Source organism: Eulemur rufifrons, chromosome 7 (genome assembly GCF_041146395.1).
Source record: "Eulemur rufifrons isolate Redbay chromosome 7, OSU_ERuf_1, whole genome shotgun sequence".
Classification (NCBI taxonomy): Eukaryota; Metazoa; Chordata; class Mammalia; order Primates; family Lemuridae; genus Eulemur; species Eulemur rufifrons.
The window spans coordinates 265,453,007-265,476,838 of NC_090989.1; the positions used below are offsets into that span (position 1 = coordinate 265,453,007).

At 37.9% G+C, this 23,832-nt stretch overlaps 1 protein-coding gene across 3 annotated transcripts in view; it reads right to left on the reverse strand.

The window, feature by feature from the left end:
* Nucleotides 1-23,832, reverse strand: part of LPAR1 (lysophosphatidic acid receptor 1) — a 130,864-nt gene that overhangs the window by 100,271 nt on the left and 6,761 nt on the right. The window contains exon 2 of one of the 3 annotated variants that reach the window (XM_069474545.1): nt 18,981-19,060. The exons of the other annotated variants lie outside the window; for them this stretch is intronic. The gene's annotated coding sequence lies outside the window, so the exon portion shown is untranslated. The remainder of the gene's footprint in view (nt 1-18,980; nt 19,061-23,832) is intronic. 3 annotated transcript variants of the gene reach the window in all.

Below are 23,832 nucleotides of genomic sequence, written 5' to 3' on the forward strand. Positions count from 1 at the left end.
ATTTACATAATCCTAGAGTGAAAGGATATTTAGCATAAGGCCAAAGCAAAAATAATAAAGATTGATGAAGGGACTACATAAACCTGTAAAGTTTTACATTTGAAAAAAAGCACAACTGGAAAAATACTTTACATCATATGATAAACTGTTAATATTTTAAAAGCTTTAAAAACAAGAATAATATGTATTAATATAGTGGAATATTATACAGCCATAAAAAAGAATATCATGATGCCATTGGCAACAACATGGATGGAACTGGAGAACATTACCTTAAGTGAAATGAGCCAAGCACAGAAAGACAAATCTCACATGTTCTCACTCTTATGTGGGAGCTAAATACCAAAAACAATTGATCTCACGGAGATAGAGAAAAGATAATAATGTTAGCAGAGGCTGGGAAGGGTAGCAGGGATGGGGGACAAAGTGGAGATGGTTAATGAGTACAAAAATATAGTTAGTTAGATGCAATGAACAATATTTCATAGCACAACAAAGTGACTAAAATCAACAATAAGTTAGGGCTGTGGTCTCCAACCCCCAGGCTGGGGCCCATTACCAGTCCTTGGCCTGTTAGGAACCCGCTGTGCATCACCACCTGAGCTCCGCTTCCCCCTCCCCCCAGGCCCCCATATGTGGAAAAATTGTCTTCCATGAAATCGGTCCCTCGTGCCAAAAAGGTTGGAAACCACCGAGATGGGGTATACTTTAAAATAACTGAAAGAGTGGAATTGGAATGTTCCTAACACAAAGAAATGACAAATGCCTGAGGTGATGGATACCCCAATTACCTTGATTTGATTAATTCACATTGTATGCCTGTATCGAAACATCACATGTACCCTATAAATATATACATTATGAACCCATAATTAAAAAACTTTAAAAAAAAGAATACGTATTAAATATATAGCTTAAACAAATAAAAATAAATTTAAAAATAAGTATCCTAATAGAAAAATGATTGATAAGCATGAACAGGAAAATCATAAGAGAAATACAAATGGTCAATGAACATTAAAAATATTGTGTTTAACTTCTCAAATGATCAAAGAAATCTAAGTTTTAAAAAATAAATGCCATTTCCCTTAACATACTGGTAATTTTTTAAAATTTATAATACTCAGCATTAACAGAGTTGTTACACTTTTAAGCACTGTGATCAAGAATTTCAATATGGAGCAATCATTCTGTCCCTTCAGGATGACTGGCGATGTGTATCAAAAACCAAATAAACATATCCTTTCACCTAGCAATTCTTCAAGATATTTATTGTGGGGAAATAATTAGCAATCTATGCGACATATCTACATGAAAACATCCATTATAAAACTATTTTGAACAGTGAAATTGAAAGCAACCTTAAAGATTCAAAGAAGGGGATTATTTAAGTAAATAAAAATATATTTGAAAGATAAAATATGTCCTGCTATTTAAAAAGTCACACTGTAGATTTCTTTTCAAGGAATATAAGGGCAAAATATGCTGAACTCTTCCAGCACAAAACATCTCAAACTGCTGAGTATGCATACACACACACACACACACACACACACACACCCTACCTTTCTAAGTGCTTAGCCAAGTTGGCAAAAGTAATGAATCTCCCAAGAAGCAAAAATATATCAAGAAATCAACTGAGGTTTGAAAAAAAAAAAACAAACAAAAACAAAAACACTGAGTTTGGCAGCTGGTTATATCCCAACCCTGGATGACTTTTAAAGGCAGAAATCAAGTGGAAAAGGGAAATCAGATCAAAGTCCTGTGCAAAAAGCTGGGACATTCTACCCTCAACAGGTCAACTAAGGGGAAAAAATACTTACACATGTCGCACAGGAGAGGCTGAGAAAACCTGAAGGTCTCATACTTGGACATACGTAAGAAAGAATCTCCCTGAGAATTTATATCCAGATATTTGGAGGCCTGGCCAGGCACAGCAGCTCATGCCTGTAATCCCAGCACTTTGGGAGGCCAAGGCAGGAGAATGGCTTGAGCCAAGGAGTTCAAGGCTGAGGTGAGCCATGATCATGCCACTGCATTCAGCCTGGGCAACACAGTGAGACCCCATTTCTAAAAATAAAAAATTAAAAAAATAAAAATAAAAATAAATTTGGGGCCTGAATTCATATTGTTTGTGTGGCCACACAAAAAACTCAAGCTAAATATTTAAACTGACGTGAATAAGGGTTGACGTTTAAGGCCTCAAACAGCAGAAAATACAAGTTCTTTCTGAATAGATTCACCTTAAGCTCTCAAAAGAATTCCCAGAGAAAAAGTTCTTAGAAACATGAGTTCACAAAGCGGGGATCACAAAACAAATGTAGATACAAGCCAACATATCTGAGTCATCAAAAACAACAAATAGCAGAATGAGACCTATAAAGTCTACAGATACTGGAATTATCAGATACAGACTATAAAAGTGTTTAATATCTTTTAAAATAAGAGAGGACAAATCAAAAGGATAAAAAGCACACAAATTTTAAAAAGATTCAGAGTTCCTAGAAATAAAAAGCATGTATTTCAAATTAGAAACTCAGTAGGTAAGTAATACAGCTGATTAAGTGCAGCTGAAGAGAGAATTAGTAAACTGGACCATTGCTATAAATAAATTACACACAATGAAGGACAGAGACAAAGAAAAGAAATTTGAAAGTAAGGTTCCGAAGCAAGAATGATAGAGGAAAAGTCTCAAATACCTAATGGGATGATATCCAGAACCAGAGATCCAACAAGAGTAAAACATTAATCAAAGAAATAATATAGAAAAATGTTCTAGAATTGATGGTAGATATGAATCCTCAGATTCAGGAAATAGTGAGATTAAAAAAAAAGAAATCCACATCAAAACAAATTTCATAGAGCAATTATTGACATAAAAATGTTAGATATATTCCTAAGTATAAAAAAAACCCACAAAGCAATATATACTTGTGTCATTTTTAATTTTTAAAAAATATGGGTTTACAGACAAAAGTGTACATCTTTGGAAGAATTGGTAAAAATGGTTGGCTTACTTTTGAGTAAAAATATTTCAGTCCATTTTTTACTTTTGCTTTTTATGTTTTCCAGGGGTTCCAAATTATATATAAAGCATTTTTATAACAAAAAGCTTATTTAAAAATCAATAGAAAATAATACTGAGCAGACATATGTATTAACATTTGAGTATATGAAGAGACATACCAAAATGTTAACAGCTAATATTTCCAGTTTGTGAGAATTTGGATGATTTGAATGATTTTTACCTATAGCTTCTAATCAATGATCAAACAAATTATACAGATAAATACAAAAGGGAAGAAGAGTTGGTACTTACAAACATTAATAGAAGTTTTATTATGGATGCCAAATTATATGATTTATAATTTTTATATTTTACAAATTTCCATTATTTATATAGTTAACATGTTACACATTTTTGTCATTTCACAATTAGGAAAAATATGTTTATACATATGCATGCGAATACACAGATAGGTCAGCTGGCCTTAGAATTATGGGTAAAACTTTGTGCAAGAAACCCTCATTTTAAAATAATCAAAATGGAAGACGAATATGCAGCACATCTACATATGTACAATGTTTTCAGGGACTTACAATGTTACAGGAAAGCACTGCCTTTAAAATGGTAAAATTTTAAAGCACAGAACAAAAATACATGCAGATCTCATAAAGAACCTGCAGGGGAATAACAGGCAGAAATTAGAGAAGAATGTTAACAGTGGCTGTCCCTGGTGTCCCAGTTTCCTTCTTGCATTAATATCTGAGGAGGGAGAGAACAAGAAGGCCAGTCAGGGTTTCCTGATGTTGACACACATCTGGCCTCAATTTTGATTCTTGGGAACCAGAGCAATAGAAGCAAGAGAGCCAGGAAAATAAGGTAGGAGCTAAAACCTCCTATCTTAAAGCACATTAAAATTTACAATCACTGGCAATTAGAGGGGAAAAGTCAACATTTACTTACGGCCTTTCAAGATAAGCAAAAAGGACCAACGCAACTAAGAAAAAGCGGACAAAGCTAATAAAGCTTGGCTATTGCCACTTTCCTTAATGACATCAAAACCCACATCAGATACACAATTTTTCTTTGGTACAGTATCCTTGAACTGGAAACCACAGATTTTAATCTCTATTTAGGAAAAAAAATTCAGACCATAGGCAACACATTTCCATGTGACTTTAAATATATATTATTAGCTAATGATAGGAAAACCTTACATTGCCTAGTTGAGTTTGCACAAAATGCCATGACTTTCCCTTTCCTTCCAGAAACAGATCCCCAAAGGCAGATCCCTAGCCACAGAGCAAGAATCCCAAATATCAGGAGAAAACTTAATTTATTCTAGCCAGCGTTCCTCTGATCTTTAAAAGAGTGATTTTGCAGTGCTTTCCAAATTCACAGCAGATGCAGTGTATAAACATCAAATCATCAAAGACAGTTCGACAGAGCACTTCACTTTTAGAAACATTACAAATTAAAACTTAAGAGCTTCTACACCTGCAAATAATAAACTTCAAAGGCAATCCAAAACTATCCTGGCATTATCATACGTGGGCACAGACATGTGTGGTGGGTGTGTGTCTGTTTGGTTTTAATAATCAATCGACTAACTATAGTTTAGTCTTACTTCAGCCTTGGATTCTTATAGTGTCCTAAAACTATTTTAAATGTGTGGTCATAAACTTTACAGCATCTCATGATCTGAAGGAAACTTCTGAGGTCATCTAGTTCCACCTCTTATCCAATGCTTTAATCCCTGAAGAATCTATGTTCTGTAATATCTGCTGGAACACTTCCAATAATAGGAAACTCAGTACCTTCCAAGGCCAACTATGAAGTCCTTGGGCAGACAGCTTGCTAGAAAGTCTCCAAAATGTAGTTCCAATCATCCTGCCTGAAAGACCCATCATTGCAACCCAGCTACTCTTCTGTAACCAAACTGGATCTCACCCTTCAAATACTTCAAGGTTTATCAGGCCAGTGAAGATAGAGATCAGATCACCTGTTTTTTCCTTTCTTTCTTCTTTCTCATAATTCCTACTTCACAGATCCTTTACAACTCCCTTCCACTCTTTATTGAGAACACTATGTTTGATTCATTCTGTCTTTAAAAGATGGTCCCCAAAACACAGTATGTACCCTTGCTGGCAGAATACAGTGAAACTAACAGCTCACTTGCTCTTATTTTAATTTTCAGATAGGAGGTGTTTAGAGACCACACTATAATGAAAAAACCTCTATAGTTTGATATAACAGCCATTTCAAATAGGCCCAACTTTGAAAAATGCTGTTACCATAAGACAGAAAATTATAAAATTGAAGTCCCCAAATCTACTATTTCTCAAAGAAAATGTGGGCCACCAGTACTTTGTTAAAAATGCAGAATCCTGGATCCTTCCCAGATTGTCTGAATCACAAACTCTGAGCGAGCTCAAAATTCTGCATTTTAAATACACACCTGGCTGGTCAGAGTGCAGTGGTTTCTACAACTAATTGATCAGAACCAGTTACACATTTCTTTGTTCCTTCTCCACTCCCACTGCTTCACTTGACCAGCCTTTAATAAAAAATAAATAAGTAAATACACACCTCTCTGGTGATTCTGAGGTACAGTAAAAGGTAAGAACCAATGCCTTACCCCATGTTTGCCAAATTGTTATTGCTTTAAAAAACACAAATGCGCACACACACATGCACACAGACACCCTCAATCTCCTGGCAGTTCACAAAGGACTAGAACAATCTGGATTGGTTCCAGTTGATGGTAAAGCTGGGACTAGAACGAGGTATTGGTCATCATATCTTTTGTTCCGGTCCTAGCTCAGCCCCTGAAGAAGAGAACCATATCCTGGGATGTGGTAGGAGGATGAGGAGAGGGTCAGAGTATTAGATAGAGCTGAACTGGGGGAAATAAGTGGCCTAAAGCAATTATTCACTCACACTTGACCCTTTGAAGTGGGTGATAAAAAACTGAGAAACTGTTCAATTTGGAGAAATCTGCCAAAACAGAGGAGAGGAAAATACAGGCAAGGAAAGAGAGAAAATCCCAAGCAATAGAAAGGGGAATTTCTGTGACTCTACAAGACAGACCAGTTGAATTCAGCCTGCAGCTTTGTGAAAGTTCTAGAGCTTCACTCTTACAAGTTCGATTTTCAAATTTTCTTGTGTTAACGTTAAGCCTTATGTGATGAGAAAAACTTCCCCCCAAATAAGCAAACTCTAAAGCAAAGCTGTTGACATCTGCATTTGCTGCGATAATAACAACAAAAGAAAATTCAAGGGTCACTTTTATTTACACTCCGGGATGGTGATCAAATTTATTTCCTCATATAACAAGACCACATTCTAACAATGAAGGCAAAAAGTGCTCATAAAATTCTTTTCACCGTTTAGGGTCCCGGTTTTAAAAAACTACACTTCATCCTAGTTCTAAATACAGATGCAAGCTGCAGACAAAACATCCTACCACAAAACTAAATCTGAAAATGGCCAGGACCAACCAATTCACAATCAAGAGATTAAACGTCAAACCCAAAATGGTAAATATAATAACCATGACCCTTGCCATGCGGTAAAAGATGAATCCAATTAATGTTACCTTAAAAAGAACTTAAGTAACTCCCCTCCTTCTTGTCCAATTGCCCATTACAGCCCTCGGATGCCAGCTGTTTAGTGGAGACAATTCAGTGATATACAGGAAAGCATCTTCTGACCAACGTACTACTTCACCCCGGGTGAACTCTATGAAACGTGGACTGATGGACTGATTCCAAGGGCATTGAAAGAGGACATAATCTGTCAAACATTTACAATTACAAGAGGATCAGTAAAAACGTGATGGTTAGACAGTTATTTTCCAGATTGCGCTATCTTCTGATTTCAAAACCAAAAGAAGGGTGGAGGGGGGAAGAGAGGAAGCAGTGACTCAAAAAAAAATGACATTTTGTTAAATCATGAGTCTGGAAGGGACTTTAAAGGTCAGCTAGTAAATCTCCCTGCCCCCCTGCAAACCACTCAGTCTTCAAGCAAGTCATTATCAAGGGCAATTTTAACATACCCAACAACCTAATCTGTCAAGTTATTTTCTCAACTAGCCCCTCATCACCCAGAATTGCCCCATGACACTTCAAAATCCCCTAACTGGAACTGCACATCCAGGCAGCTGTTTGTACTCACACATACTATTTCTGCCCTTGGACATCAAATTACCCAGCTTCCTGCCCCTTCATTCTTCCCTCTTCACCAGCCCTAACTAAATGCAGTTCTCACGATGCTCAGCCGAAATACCACAGTCAGCCCTCTGGGCTCCCCTCACACCAGCCTGCTACCTCTCACGCTCCTTTCTGCCAATCTGCCTTTTAACACCCTGATCCTGATTAAACTCCACACTGCCTGTTGAGCTCCCATTCATAGCCTGCAGAGGACCCATGGAGAAAACTTAAGGATAAGGTAAAGCTGTCACTATTAATCAATGCGTTCTAATCTTGGCCAAGCCCACAATAGCAGCCATTTATGGTGTCATTTCTCTGTGCTCTCTTCCATTTCTCACAGCACCTTTTTTAAGCCTTTAAATCCTCTCAAAGAAACCCCACAGTCTGTATGTCCATCACGGAGAAGCCAGTGGACATCAGGCAGGAAGCCCTTCAAAGCTCCACCTTTCCCCTGCTCCTATCACCCACCACTTGAATGAGCTGGGCCTTTTCTTCCAGATCTCTTCTCTAGCTTCCCCACCAACTCCCCATCCTCCTCCTAGACCAGTTCTCTCAAGCTTGGATGCACATTAGAATAACCAGGTGGCTGCTCTGGTCCCTCTTTCAAAGACTGAGTCAACTGGTGTGAAGCAGAGCCCTGTACGTGGTTATGTTTCAAAAGCTCCTCCAGGTGAGTCTTAAAATGAGCCCAGGTTGGGTATCGCTGGCAAAGACAACTTTATCCAGCCCCACATTTTTTTTTCTTCTGGCGACAGGGTCTTGCTCTGTCACCTGAACTAGAGTGTCATCATCATAGCTCATTGCAACCTCAAACTTCTGGGCTCAAGTGATCCTCCTGCCTCGACTCCCACAGTGCTAGGATTACAGGTGTGTGCCACCGCTCTCTGCACCCCATGGTTTTAAATACCAAATCCGGAGCTCTTTTGTGGGCTGTCTAAATGCCCCGCTGCACATCCCATTAGTGTTTCAAGCTCAACAGGTACCAAACTCCTCATCCTTCTTATTATGAGCTGATCTGTGTCCCCCAGAAATTCATATGTTGAAGTCCTAACTCCCAGTCTCTCAGAATGGGACCACATTTGGAGATAGGGCCTTTAAAGTAGTAGTTAAGTTAAAATGAGGGCATTAGGGTGGGCCCTAATCCAATATGACTGGTGTCCTTATAATAGAAAAGTCAGACACAGGCAGGTCTTTCCTCTGAAAGACCATGTCAAGACATAGAAAGATCATGGTCACCTACAAGTCAAAGGGAGAGACCACAGAGGAAACCAACCCTGCCGACACTCTGATCTCAGACCTCCAGCCTCCAAAATTGTGAGAAAATAAACGTCTGTTGTCATTCCCCATGCCCTCGTTATCCTCTCACTTCTCCGTCTTATTAAACAGCATCACCATCATTCACTATTACTCCTGTCTCTCCCTCACCTATCATAGCTACTCACAGTTGTATCAGTTCTTCCTCCTAAATATCTTTCTTGCCTCCAGACCCATTGTCATTGCCTTAATTCAGGCCCTAATCATCTCCTTTAAGATAGTCCAGTACCACATGATCTCACTCATATGTGGAATCTAAAAAAGTTGAACTTAAAGAGGTAGAGAGCAGAATGATGGCTACCAAAGGCTGGGGAGGTGGGAGGTGGAGGGAATGGGGAATTATTGATCAAACGGTACAAAGTTTCAGATAGACAGGAGGATTAATACGTTTTGAGACCCATTGCACAGCAGGGTGACTAGAGTTAGTAATAACGTGTTGGATATTTCAAAAGAAGAATAAATTTCAAATATATCACCATAATGATAGTTAAGTGAGGTGATGGATGTTAATTAGCTTCACTTAATCATACATTGTATACATGTATCAAAATACCACATTGTACCTATAAATGTATACAATTATCTGTCAATCAGAGAAAAAGCACATGATCACCTCAATAGATGTACTGATAGACAAAGGATATACAAAGTCAAACCTGCTGTCCCCCTCATTATTTCAGTGGAGTCCACGTGGAAAGCACTAATCTGGGACCCTTCTGTAATACCTTCCATCCTACCCTGGGTGGTATCAGCTGAGCCTTTCCTCAATTCCTTACATACAGTACAATGAAAGACAAAAATTGTTTTTTTGGTTTTTTTTTTTTGAGACAGAGTCTCACTTTGTTGCCCAGGCTAGAGTGAGTGCCGTGGCATCAGCCTAGCTCACAGCAACCTCAAACTCCTGAGCTCAAGGGATCCTCCTATCTCAGCCTCCCGAGTAGTTGGGACTACAGGCATGCACCACCATGCCTGGCTAATTTTTTCTCTATATATTTTTAGCTGTCCATATAATTTCTTTCTATTTTTAGTAGAGATGTGGTCTCGCTCTTGCTCAGGCTGGTCTCGAACTCCTGAGCTCAAATGATCCGCCCACCTCGGCCTCCCAGAGTGTTAGGATTACAGGCGTGAGCCACCGCGCCTGGCCGTTTTTTGAAGGTATTTAATTTTGGATTAAAAAATAGCAATAGTTAGCTGGAATAATACGTTATGGATATCTCCTGATAATGTAATTATGGATAATTTTTTTTCAATTGGCTGAATTTTTCTGTGATGCTGACCATAAGCATTTATCATTTTTGTAAACAAAAATAATTTCAGAGAAATGACATTCCACCGTTCTCTTCTTTTCCATATTTTCCTTTTAACTTTACAAGTGTATTTGAGAATATTTTTGTACTTGGGAAAACCACTTAGAGAAAAAATAAAGAGGTTTTTATAAATAAAGGGGAAAAAAGGATATCCAGTCCTTTCCACCTGCAACTATTACTCTTGGCTGTACAGAATAATCTTACTGAAACAGAAATCTAGTATGGCAATGACCTGTTTTAAACCCTTCCATGGTTCCCCATTGCCTCAAGTTCCACCTCCTCATGCACAGCATACTGTGTCCTCCAGCTACTTCCCCCTTAGGCTATAACCCATTTGTTAAGCTCCAGCACTTTGGATCTACTCCGAAATTCCCTAACATATAATGCTGATCCACATAATTGTCTTTGCACATGCACTTGACTCTTCCTGGTATACCAGCTCTTGTCCAAATTCTATGCCTGGCAAATACTTATCCTCCCAGTCCTAGCCTGTCACTGAACCCTCTTATGACCCTAGTCCCCACCTAGATTAGTCACTGACTCTTTAATGCTGCCTCTGAAACTTATACATACTTCATTGTACTGTGATGGTACACTAGCAGGTATCACAAATACCCGCAGGGACCAACAAGTATCATAAATACATGAAGTGCCTATTGAAAACAGATATTAAACTTGCATTGATACAGAGAAACTATGCTTGCACTAGGACCAATCATAATGCCTGTCTATGTCATCTTTTAAAGCCTTGACCTGAACAAATAAAACACATGTGAGGCCAAATTCATTTAGCACATAGACTGCCAATTTTGCAAATTCTGGCTGAAGGTATAAAATGTCAGAGCCTTCGTTTCTCTTCCTGTTACTCCCTGAAGTGAAAAGACTCCTGAACACGCCTGTGGATATTCAAGCCTGGATACTTGTGCTCATGGGCTGATCCTTGTTCATGCTATCCTCAGTTGAGCTGACACTTAACTGAATACAAAGAGAGGATGCAGTATTGAGTGTATAACCTTGAACTCACTACTACTCAGTACTTATCAAAATAGGCAATATCCTGAAAGGTATCTAATCCATCATTCCACAAGGAATATGGAATGTCTACCCTTGGACAGAGCCAGCAGAGAGATACTTGTCCGAACTGTCTCGCTTTGGCTCTCGTAGAATTGCTTTTCTGAGATAAGCTTTGGCATTATGCCACAGACCTATATGAGCAACACTATGGGCTCTCTGGATCACACAGCGGATTGTGTCCCCTCTTCGTGTCAACTACTAGGAAGGAGAGCAAAACATGTGGCCCTTTTCTAATACATAGATAAGACCCTGAGGTGGACCCTTAGTCTTGCTCTCTGCCTAAATTCACACTCTCACTTCCTCTTTTCATATTTCCTTTCTGTGCTTATTAGATCTCACTATATTCAGTAGAGAAATACACATGCAACTAACTTCTAACATTACATTTATCACACAGTGTTTTAATTTAGTTCTCACCCCTAGTGTTTTTGACTTTTTCAAAAGCAGGCCTCCATCTTGCTCATCTTTGTATCTCCAGGGTCTAATAAGTGATCATTAATCACAATTACAAGTTTAATTGTATTACATGTGACTAATTCCAGTAATGGATGAAATGGTAAATTAACTACCTCTTGTGGAAGCTCACTTTATTTCCCCAAAGCACAAAAATGGTGCCTGGCTGTAACAGCAATGGCATCTGGGAGAAAATTTAAGCTCATACGGATTAATATAAGGAATACACATTAAATAAGTACAGGTCTAAATACGATTTAGTTTTTAGTTCTTTGTTATCCATTTTTAGAGTACTTGTTCCATTTTCTAGTAGTTAACCAGTTATTTCACAGAAGCATATTCACCAAGAATATTCTATCATCCATTCATGCAGTTCAAAACCAAACCTTTTCATGGCATATTAAAGTCAATGGATTCAAAGGGAACAGGACAAAGGGAAGCTTGGTAGAAGGGGTTCTCCGTTAAAATACAAAACCGTGGATGAGTCAAGGATATCATCAGAGCGGAGAGAAGAACATCCACCAATGAGGTCCAGTTAATGTCATCCAGGATCAATCAATATCAGTTTCCCATTGTTCTAATCATTTTCCAAGTTCTACAAATTGACATTTCACTCCTACTAATTTCTATCTTTAAATTTTTCTCAAACTCTGCTGGTAGGAGTAGGAAGTGTTATCATTGTTTCGGAAATCAATTCAATCATTTCTATCACTAGCCATAAAAATCATCCCTGCCTGTTAAGGAAGCAAATTCTGTTACTGGGAATCTACTCTAAAGAAATCACCTGAAGTGCAAAAACAGGTTTGCACACAAAGGTGTTCACTGCAGTGAGTTCACTGCAACAGTAGCTAAATGGAATTAAGATCATCTCTAATTACAATATACCATTAAGAGAAAGGACAGGATTCTGATTGTCCAGCAAGCTTTCAAAAGCTATTTAGAAGGGAATAGCTCATAAACCTGACAATGGCTATCTCTAAGTGGGGATTATAATTATTTTTTTTCTTCTTTATAGCTTTGTGTTCCACAGTGAACACATATAGGAATTACTTTTGTAAGTTGAGAAGTTTTTAACAACCTTTTTAAATCTACTTGGAAACCAAATAACATTACTCCCAGATTAGTGATCCCACTCTTAGATAGTCTAAGAAAAGTACATAGAAAACTGTTGAGTGCAATGGTTTTTTAAAATAGCAAGGGCCGGGCGCGGTGGCTCACGCCTGTAATCCTAGCTCTCTGGGAGGCCGAGGCGGGTGGATCGCTCAAGGTCAGGAGTTCGAGACCAGCCTGAGCAAGAGCGAGACCCCGTCTCTACCAAAAATAGAAAGAAATTATATGGACAACTAAAAATATATATATATATATATATATATATATATAGAAAAATTAGCCGGGCATGGTGGCGCATGCCTGTAGTCCCAGCTACTCGGGAGGCTGAGGCAGGAGGATCGCTTGAGCCCAGGAGTTTGAGGTTGCTGTGAGCTAGGCTGACGCCACGGCACTCACTCTAGCCTGGGCAACAAAGTGAGACTCTGTCTCAAAAAAAAAATAAATAAATAAATAAATAAAATAGCAAGGAAATGGGAAATAAAACTACCTGTCCAAGGCTGGGTGCAGTGGCTCACACCTGTAATCCTAGCACTCTGGGAGGCCAAGGCAGGAGGATTGCTTGAGGTCAGGAGTTCAAGACCAGACTGAGCAAGAGGGAGACCCCATCTCTAATAAAAATAGAAGTCAGCCAGGTGTGGTGGTTCACACAGGAGGATCGTGAGCTATCATGATGCCACTGCACTCTACCTGGGACAACAGAGCAAGACTCTGTCTCAAAAAAAAAAAAAAAAACTAAATATCCAAAAATAGGACAATGATTGAATGAATAGTTTAACAACTTAAAGGATTATTACCAGGCTATTAAAAACATGATTTAAACTATATTGCCATATATAACCATGAGTAAAAAAAAAAAAAAATGATAGAAACAAAAACACACATTTGTTACCTCTAGGTAAAAGTGGACCATAATAGATCGTAATGAAAAAGGCCATAAAATGAACATAATTAAATGAAAATATGTGGCAAATATAAGTGGTTTTGTTTATTGAAATATTGTCATAATGTGGTTTTTAAAATAATTTAGAAAACATTTAAGAATACGCTAAGCAGTATTTCACATAAAAATAGTTTTAAACGAGTTGAACAGTTTTAAATACTTTAAGATGTGTTTACTGAAAAATTTTTACCCACTGAGTTATTCTGCCATTAAAATGGGATGAAGGCAAAAGGAAGTGACTTTGGCAGGTAAATAATCCTTTACATTCTCCATTTATCAGCATAAGCCCAAAGCAGGCCACTAGCTTCTGCCATTACAGCTACTGGCAAGAGTTAATACTTTCCTTCCCAGTCAAAATTAATGGAATGTTTTATTAGCCAGCTTAGGCTGCCATATCTAAATACCATAGATTAGGTAGCTTAAACAACAGAAATTTATTTTCTCATAGTTCTGGAGGCTAGAAACCTAAGATTAGGGTGCCAGCATGGTTGGTTTCTGGGGAAGGCTCTCTTCTTGGCTTGCAGACAGCTGCCTTAGCCTTTCCTTGGTGCATATGTGTGGAGACAAAGATTTCCTTCTTCCTCTTCTTATACAGCCACTAATGCTATTGGATTAGGACTCCACCCATACGACCTCATTTAACCCTAATTACCTCCTAAAAGCCCTATCTCCAAACACACTCACATTGAGGCTTAGGGCTTTAACATATGAATATTGGGGGGACACAATTCAGTCCTTAGCAAATGTTAAATATATTTTACAATAAATCTCTTGCAAAAATATGTATTCAGACATGAAACCTGGGCTCATTCCTGCTCCTACAAAAACAGCATTCAACAATGTTCCTAATCGCTGAATCAGGTAAGAATTTGTGACTCATAGCCCTCTACTTTAAGATGGCCAAATGCTTGAAAAGCTGGGATTTCTTCCCCAAATTCATGGTGAAAAACCTCTGCTTGAGTGTTGAGACTTCCTTGAACAAGCACAGAAGTTCAACTGATACTTCCGAATCTGAAAATAAAATTTCTCTTGTCTATACCACACTCCTGTCCTAGGGCTGTCAAGAATGCTTTTCTTGGAATTCTAGGCAGTGCATCAGAGCACTCTGTGTCTCTTCCTGGCTTTGTATGCCTTAAACCTAACCTAACTGTATGACCCCAACTCCTTCTGACCCAACCTATTTCTAGTACTGCCTGTTACCTACCTGGACCTACACCTAGTCTGATCCCAAATATTGCCTGTGCCTGTGTGACCTGCCCCCGCCTTGTCCCAGATCAGGAGCCTAGAGTCCTGCCAGTTTCCATAGAGTAATCAGCTTAAGGAGAAGATATTAAACAGCAAATAAAGGAATATAAGTTGATGAATCAGTACCAAAACACACTAAGTAAAATCCCCATTTACCTGGACTTCATGAATAAATATTACAAATGAGGCAGAGTTCAGACAAATAAAAAAAGCAAGTATCTTTTTTCCCTCAATTTCTAAGCAGAAAGTAAGTATAATAAAGTATTCATATTACAATAAGTAAACTTGAAAGACTGAATTTTTTTTAGATAGGGCCTTGCTATGTTGCCCAGGCTGGCCTTGAACTTCTGAGCTCAAGCAATCCTCCCGCCTCAGCCTCCTGAGCAGCTGGGACTATAAGTGTATGCCCCCCAGCCCAGCAAAAATTGAATATTCTGAATTATAAAGAATAATATTTGAATGTATTTGAATCAACAGATTTAATATGCTGGTAAGAAAAGCTGAGTTACTGGGGAAATAAGGAGATGTTAGCCAAAGAGTACAAACTTTCAGTTATAAAATGAGTAAGCTCTGGGGATCTAATGCATAGCATGGTGACTATAGTTAATAATACTGTATTGTATACTTGAAATTTGCTAAGAGAGTAAATCTTAAGTGTCCTCACCACAAAAAGAAAAAAAAATGTGAGGTGATGGATATGTTAACTTGATTATGGTAATCATTTCACAATATATTTGTACATAAAATCATCACACGTATACTTTGAATAAAATTTGTCATTTATACCTCAATAAAGCTGCGGGGGGAAAAAGAAAAGCAAAGCTGAGTTGCCATGTACCTTTCATTCCCTTCCACATAAAACCCATTCCCTATAAAATATTACTTAAACTTGGAATAGTCATTAAAACTGAATTTGTCCTCCATGTGATTCCTCAGCCCTTTAAGTCTCTTTAAAATAACATCGCCCTTGTTCAATGGGTTTTTATAAAATGTGGAATATATATAACTTAGATAGCACACATTTCGCCAAAGCAAGCATCTAGCATATAAACCTAAGATAATGAATTTTTCCATCATCACTGAATCTGAAAGTATAAAAAAATTTAATGTCAAGTGTGGTCAAACTACAAACTATGATGTTAAAGTCTTAAAGATTTGCTCAAGAAAATTCTAACCTTTGCCCACTCTTCCATGTTGTAAGGAGAAGCATTAGCAGTGTTGTCCAATGTGAGGAAGTTAGTGCCACCTGAGCCTAACCTTACAAAGACGCAGAAGGATGCAAATACCTGGAGTTCTCCCAAGTTTAGCTTGAGCCTGTCAGACTAAAATAGCTAAATGGTGGGTCAAGTCTTTAAGATTAAACAGCCAGAGCAAAGTTGAAAACAGAAAGCATACAGCTGCAGAACAGGACTGGGAGAACGATTTGTGCAAACTGATTCTAAGTCCTCTATTTTAAGACGAGGACTTGACGACCTGGAAGGTTAAGTGCTATCAAGGGCCCCACAGGCAGCAGCAGGAAAACTGGAACCTGAATCACAGTCTCCCATCTCATTTAGTTTCAAACTTACTTTATGGATTTCTAATTTAATATTTCTTTAAAACTCTTTATGAAGCTTTTAAAAGGGGGTAGGAGATGAACATAAAAATGCTACCATGGCCAAAAAAATAAATAAAAAATAAGAATCCTAGCACAGCAATAATTCTTACCATTATTTTTCAAATTAAGGAGAGGCTATGAAATACTCACCTAATCATCTGGTCTTTACTTACCCAAACTTAACTTTGGTGTTCTAATTTCTTACAAATTATGCATAGTTACTAAATTGGTAATTACACCATGTAAGTGTATTTTTTTAACCTAACCAAATCCACTTCTGTATATGTATGCACAGTTTCTAATATAGACCAAGCCTTCAATAAATGCTATTATTTAGCAATATACTAAATTGCCATAATACAAAACCACTCAAACACTTACACCCATTTTTCCCCAAAAATCTTTTCTATTCCTATTTGACTTTGTCAAGTGAAGGGGGAAAAAAATCACAAACAGGAAGGCCCACTAAGTATCACAAAAAATGCCAGCTCCTCAAAGACCTCCTTCTACCTGTCATTCACTTCCACTATTCTATTTTGCTTCCGTTACTCCTTTCTTCCATAACTCTGCAATCCACACACACACCCCTGGGTATTCCTTACAGAGTTAACCCGTTCTCATTCTGTAGACCTCATCAAATCTCACTTCCCCAGGGAAATCCTGAATCACCCCCAAGGTCAGATGAGGTTTCCTATTTAATCTCTTTTGCTCTTTCCCTCATAGCATTTATCACTTTGTGTATTTATACATTCGGGTGATTATTTGGTCAATATCCTCCTTCCCACTGGGCTGTATGTTTCATGCCCAGTGAAAATGACTCACCACTCAATTCCCAGCTACTACACAGTAATTGATAATGTGCATAATAAATAGATGTTGAATAACAAATGAGGCTAATTCCACATAGCATAGCAACAGACTAGATCAGTGTTTGCAAAACGTCTGATTTGTAACCAGCACCTTTTTTTTAATGAAAATGAACAGACTATTATAGGAAAAAATAGAGGAAATAGCAGAGTTTATGTAGTAAACTACATAAAGCTATGGTTTCATTCATCTATGCATGAACATGTCTAACTATGGGTCATGGACAAAACAGTTTGAAAGACACTGAACTAAATGTCCCAATATAACTCCTCCCAATTTCCCATTAAAATGCTCAAGAAGGTGCACCAAAAGGCAAAAATTGGCAATAGTGCTAGAAATATAAGAGAAAAAAAGCCAAAATCAAGGCATTAAAGGATAGGTAAGAAGCATATTCTTGAGCCACATGCACATAGATAAACATAGAAAAAATCCTGGGTTTAATTCAGAAATATGAAAGATGCAATTGTCCAGATAAATATGAGAATAACATTAGATTGAACCATATGAAATTGCCTTTTTTATAAGAGCAGTCAAATACCAGCAATTTCATATGACTCAATCTATCAATAATGATAATAACAATAATGGCATCTAATACATGAAGCATGCCAGGCATTTTAAAAACATTCATTGAGGATTTATGTATTGTGTGTTGTTTCTCTACAAATGAAAAGCTGTAGGCCTAGAGACATTATGTCATCTATCCAAGGCCACGCAGCTAACTACTGGATGAATAAGGACTTATAAAATGGTATTGCCTGGCGAGCCAGTGCTCTTTACAAAAGGCTTTCGTATCTTTCATAACAGAAAATTGAAGAGTAAGAATGAAGATCCAATGTACCAGTTATAATAATAAATGTCGAAGTAATGTTTCCTATTAAGAGGTACTTAAAAACAAGATCCAATTAAAGGTTTCTTACAGGCAAAAATATGTGAAACAAAATGACACTAAGAGTTTAAGATCAGAAGAAGGATGAAGTCATCTCAAAGAAAAAAAAGCTGGTAGTATTAAAAAGCAGAATGTAGTTCCAAATGCATAGAGGGTTATTTTATATTGACAAACACATAATAAAGGCCTAATAGAAACCTTTATATATATAACAGTATGCTAATACATACAGATTGTTATAAAAATTGATAAGAGCTCATTTGTAATTTGTAGAAACATACTAAGGGACCATTATCAGTTTATAACAGCTCAAGAAGATAAACAGGGCACAGAGGACATGAATAATATTATTATAGTGGCTGAATTAATAAATATATATTGTCCTTGTCACTTTTAGAAAACCATGCTCTTTTCAAGCATTCAGGAAACAGAAACCCTTAATCCACAAGACATAAAAATTGTACAACCTACATTCACTTATCAGAATAAAACCAATAATCAATGCAAAAGTCTACCTACAATAAAGCAATCTTCAGCCAAGTCATATTAAACCACCTAGTAGCTTTCCCAGTGAAGGCACGTATTAACAAGAACGTTTATTTTCCCTGTACTGTTCTAAATTTTACAGTAATTTGTATTAGCACAAAACATAGAATTTAAGCTAGTTCCATTAAAAAAAGATTGCCACTTTCAGATGGAAAATATCTCCTTCGTCAATAATGACTGACTCAAAACTAAAAATAAAAACACTGTTGATTTCAAAATTATTGAAAATACAGGCTAGGCACGGAGGCTTGTGTCTAAAATCCTAGCACTCTGGGAGGCCCCGAGGTGGGAGGTCAGGAGTTTGAGACCATCCTGAGCAAGAGCAAGACCCTGTTCCTGTTAAAGATAGAAAAAAAATTAGCTGGGCATGGTGGTGTGCACCTGTAGTCCCAGCCACTCAGGAGGCTGAGGCAAGAGGATCACTTGAGCCCAGGAGTTTGAGGTTGTGGTGAGCTATGATGATGACACTGTACTCCAGCCTGGGCAACAGAGTGAGACCCTGTCTCAAAAAAATACACACAAACACACACACACACATGCACACACACAGCACTGTACATCAAAAATGCCAGCAAAGTTGATAAGTTTCTATCCTTACCTACTTTCATAATTTAAAACATATGAACTAATTTCAACTCAAGAAGCAAGAACCAAAGTTTTGCCTAATTTTTTGTTTTTCTTTTTTCATCAAACCAGCCTTTCTTTTTCTTTATCAATGCTTCCCTCCTTTTCCATCCCTACTTCACAGTTTCAACTCATGCTTCAAGTCTCAGCATAAATGCCACTTTCTCAGAGAAACTTTCCTCATCCCCTTAGACAAGGTTAGTCGCCCTGTTATGTCCTTCCAGGTCACCCTGATTTTCTCCCTAATTCCAATCACAAGGAGTTAGTTGTTCAAAGGTCATCTCCTTCACTAGAATGTCAATCTCATGAGGTCAAGACTATCTTATTTACTATAATATGCTCAGTAGATGATGGATATCTATTTTTCACTTATTCAAATATTTATAAGTTCATTCTTTTTTATTCAAAAAATGAGTTTCTACTATGTGCAAGATATTGTACTACACATTGGAACAACAACAGAAAATAAAATAAGAATAAAAAACAAATCCTTACCTCATCTAAGAAGACGTCAAAAGAAGGTAAGTACAATGGAGAAGAAAATATCCAGGTAGGCTGGATAGATGGGAAAGGTCATACAATTTTAAGCATAGTGATTACAGAAGGCCTCATCACATGAAAATGGTGAGAGAGCAAACATTTGGATACCTGGGAAAGAACATTCTAGGCAGAAGGGACAAGGCAAAGGCCAGGAAACCACAGTCCACTATGTGGATAAGCTCACACATGGAGATGGTTTAGAGTAAGGATAAAATTCTAGGAACATCAGCACTGAAAGATGGGCAAAGAAGCACCAGCCCTCAAAAGAGACCAAAAGAAGCCAGCAGAGAGAGAATGATTAATTATACATGACACATATTAAATAGTGTGACTTATGTATCATTAGAAATTAAAAATGAAAGATTTCAATGGCATGTGTACATACTCCTCAGAGAAAGCAGAATGCCATTAAATAATCAGAAAGAGCAAATATTTTAAAATCTGCAAGAAAGTGTCCCAAAATGGAATAAGAAAGTTATTCTTAAGTGGTGAAACTACACACGAACCTCCTGTACATTCCAAATGTTCAAAAATGAGCAGGTATTGTTTTTGCCGTCAAATGGAAATGATTATAATTTTAAACAATCATAATGGCTTAGAAAGAAAAAATAAGAATAAATTTATCTTTGTTCTATTTTGCAAGGAAGGCATGCCCATAAAATTATCAGAAATTGAAATAAATTCTTAAAGATTTTTTTAAGCCAGATAAAGCACAAAGTTGCACTGTATCCTACTTTTTACCTGAAGTTATTGCTTAATCAGGCAACTAAAGCTTAAAATTACTTGACCAGATTTTAAAAACCTCCATGACAAAATTGTTAGAGTTTCTCCAAGTATCATCGTTAGGCTACTGGGATTTCCAAAGTTCTTCTGAGAAATCTGTGTGTCTTTTATTGTAGTAATGACAACAATATGACACTGCTGTTAGTCCTACAGTAAATTAAAACTATATTTGCAATTCCCCTCAGCCCCCAAATCACTACCAGTCTTCCAATTATTTTAAGAATTGTTTTTCAGGCAATAGTAGCTGGAATGGATTATTTCAGAGATTTTTGTTCACTCCATAGGAATATTATGCTGAAATTCACACATTTCCTTCCTATCATCCCAGAACTACCACATCAATAGAAGCCATAGTGGGTGCTCAATGAACGTCTGACAACCCATAAAACTATCTTAATCTGCTCAAGAAAAATAATACAAAGAATCAAAGTAAGTCTTATGCTTGTTAAAATACTGAGTATATCACTCTTCTCACTCTAAAAGTTCTCTCCAGCTTATTGCATCAATTCCACTGGCATTTATTCCAACATATGTTAATAACAATTACTCCTGAACACAGCAAGCTCTGACTTCTCAGCTAAGCTTTAAACTCAAATTTCTAGCTACCAGCTGAAAATATCTGCCATGTTTTAGACATGTCAAAAGCAAACCTCACTGCAACAATCCTCATACTCTCGTGTCCCTTCTGATAATGACATCAACATGCCCTTTTTTTTGTCCCCAGGTCTGCAGCACTTTCTATGCTACCCCCACAACCTTCAAGACTAGCCCCACACACCAGCACCACTCCCTGCTATAACCTGTAAATTCCAGGCACTCTTCCCCAAGCCTGTCACTCTCAGGCAGTACCCTGGGCCTTTGTTACTACTTTTCTACAAGGAATGAGCTTCTCCGCCAACTTGTCCACCAAGGCCAGCATCCGGCTGCACATCATTCTTCTCCTCCAAGGCTGACTTACCTTCTCCATCCTCAGACACGCAGAAAGCTCTTTGTGTAAACCTTGGTTTACAGTATTTCTCACTGTCCACTGGATCTTAGTCATTGTTCTCCACGTTGCTCCATATGCGAGCTACTCGAGAGCAGGGACCATCCATTTTTGATTGTTGGTTTGCCTGTTTGTTTTTTATTTCGGTGTCCTTAGCCAAGCATAAAGACACAGAAGCACTCCAAGATTTCAGCTGCATGAAACTGGATTCACAGGGTCTCAGATAAAGTGACCAGAGAACAGATTGTGCTGAATTTGGAAAAGTCAGCCATCTTGCCCTAGCCTTTGAACCTTTACACCACTGTGTCGACTCAGAAAGTAAAGCAAGCAGTTCTCTGTGGAACTATTAATACAAGAAATAGTGGGTACAGAATGAATGCCTCATTTCTGTGACTTGACAATAATCCTTCTCCCAACAAATCATAGTCCAAGAAGGCAAAGCAGCCCCTTAACAAAAGGCAATTCTGTTTCAGCTGTTTTACTCCCTTGGTAAGAACACACTATCCTTATCATCTGCTGATTACAGACTTCTAAGGGGGGGTCCTCGCTTAATACTCCCACAATGAAGCCTGACTATAATGAATAACTCCACCTATCTTCTCTGCTCCCAAAGTGGTTGATAGGCCTTCCTCCACCCATGCCTTGTTTTCTACCTAACAAAAGGCTCACAGATGTTAAACACGTGCTCCAAAATGCCCCTCCTTCCCTTGTCTGAGATCCAGATGAAGCACAGCTCTTGTGGAAATATTCTCTGCAATATTTGTTGTGTGGGTTGTCACACAGCTGGAAACAGTTTTCTTGTTCCTCGTTCATAACAGACATTCATATCACTCTAACAAGAACTCCTAATTGAATAACGTCATATTGTACTGATTCAAGAAGAGCCTATGCAGGCTCTTCTGGCTTCGAACCTCGCTTGCTTAATGGTAGCCTCAAGTATAGCCTCTCTAAAGCAAAAGCAGATAGAGGCAGGCACAAATGCAGACAGACATACACGCAAATGTACATGTGTACATATAAACACACCCACACACATCCAACACACATAAATATGCATAAACACACATACATTTCTGTAGGTTTGTTTAAGTAAAAGGACGAGTTTGAAAGGCTATGTAACTAACTGATGACAAAGGGGTTACATCAGATAGGTAAGGTGGAAGAGGCACTTTAGACACATCTATGGTGTTTTTATCAATGAATGCGGCTACCTCCTTCTGGCTGGAAGGCTTTCTACTGTGTTTGTATCCCTGAGTGACTTCAACAAGACTGTAAGTAAAATACATTAACAAAGCAAAGCACCATGATAGTGTGACCTCAAAGTAAGTCTAACCTCCCACAAACACTAGGATTGGGATTATTCTAGGAAGCAAGTCATAAACTGAACATAGAAACTCAAACACAAGTTGGGTTAAAGGTAAGAATATCCAAAATTGAATTGGAAGCAAGCCAAGGCTACAGGTAAAACACAGCTGTGTCTGTCTCTCGACTTTACAACTAACTGGTAAATCTTGGCAAAACATCTCAAATTTTTAAAACGAAGGTGAGGATACTGTGTCTGTGTCTCCTTCCCTAAGAGGAAAAAACTAACTGACCTGAAAGCACAGAGACTACTCTGCAGAAACTGAAGAACTCAACAGACATACCACTATATTTGAAGGCATTTCAAAAGAATTTCTGGTATTAACATAATGATAGAATGCAAGCTCCAAGAGAGAAGGGACCCTACATGTCTTGTTTCCTGCAGTGCTATTTTCCCAGTACACGGTGGGTACTCAACAAATACCTATTGAATGTGGAATGAATGAATGAAAATATAAAGCAATAAACTGAGGAACAAATAATACATGAAAACTAGAATTAGCAACAAGATAATATCAACTCTTATTCTTATTTTATAGATATAAAAAGAGAGGCACTTCGACTTACCCAGCAATAGCAAAACTAGAAATAAAAAGCCTTTTGATCTCCTTTTTCCTCTTCTAGGCTTGATTTATCCCCTAGGGTCCTTCCAGACCCTGATCTTGCAGGAGCCTTCCTGGACCCTCCCACCCACATCTCAACCCTGAGGGTCTTTGGTGCTTATCTCTCTTATAACACTTGTTGTGCCGAATTGTAATTATCTGTTAATATGTCTGTAAGCTCCTCCTGGAGGGTAGGAATCTCAAATTATTCACACTCACCCCTAGTAACAACACCTGCTATGTAGCAAGCAATCAATTAAGTGCTCCTGGGGTTGAACAGAACTTGTTTCCTCTTCCTCTGAACCATGTTTCCCTCCAAAGAGCCAGGAATATCCATTAATTAGGGCAGAATTTTAGAATGGGGGCAGTTAGGGATTTG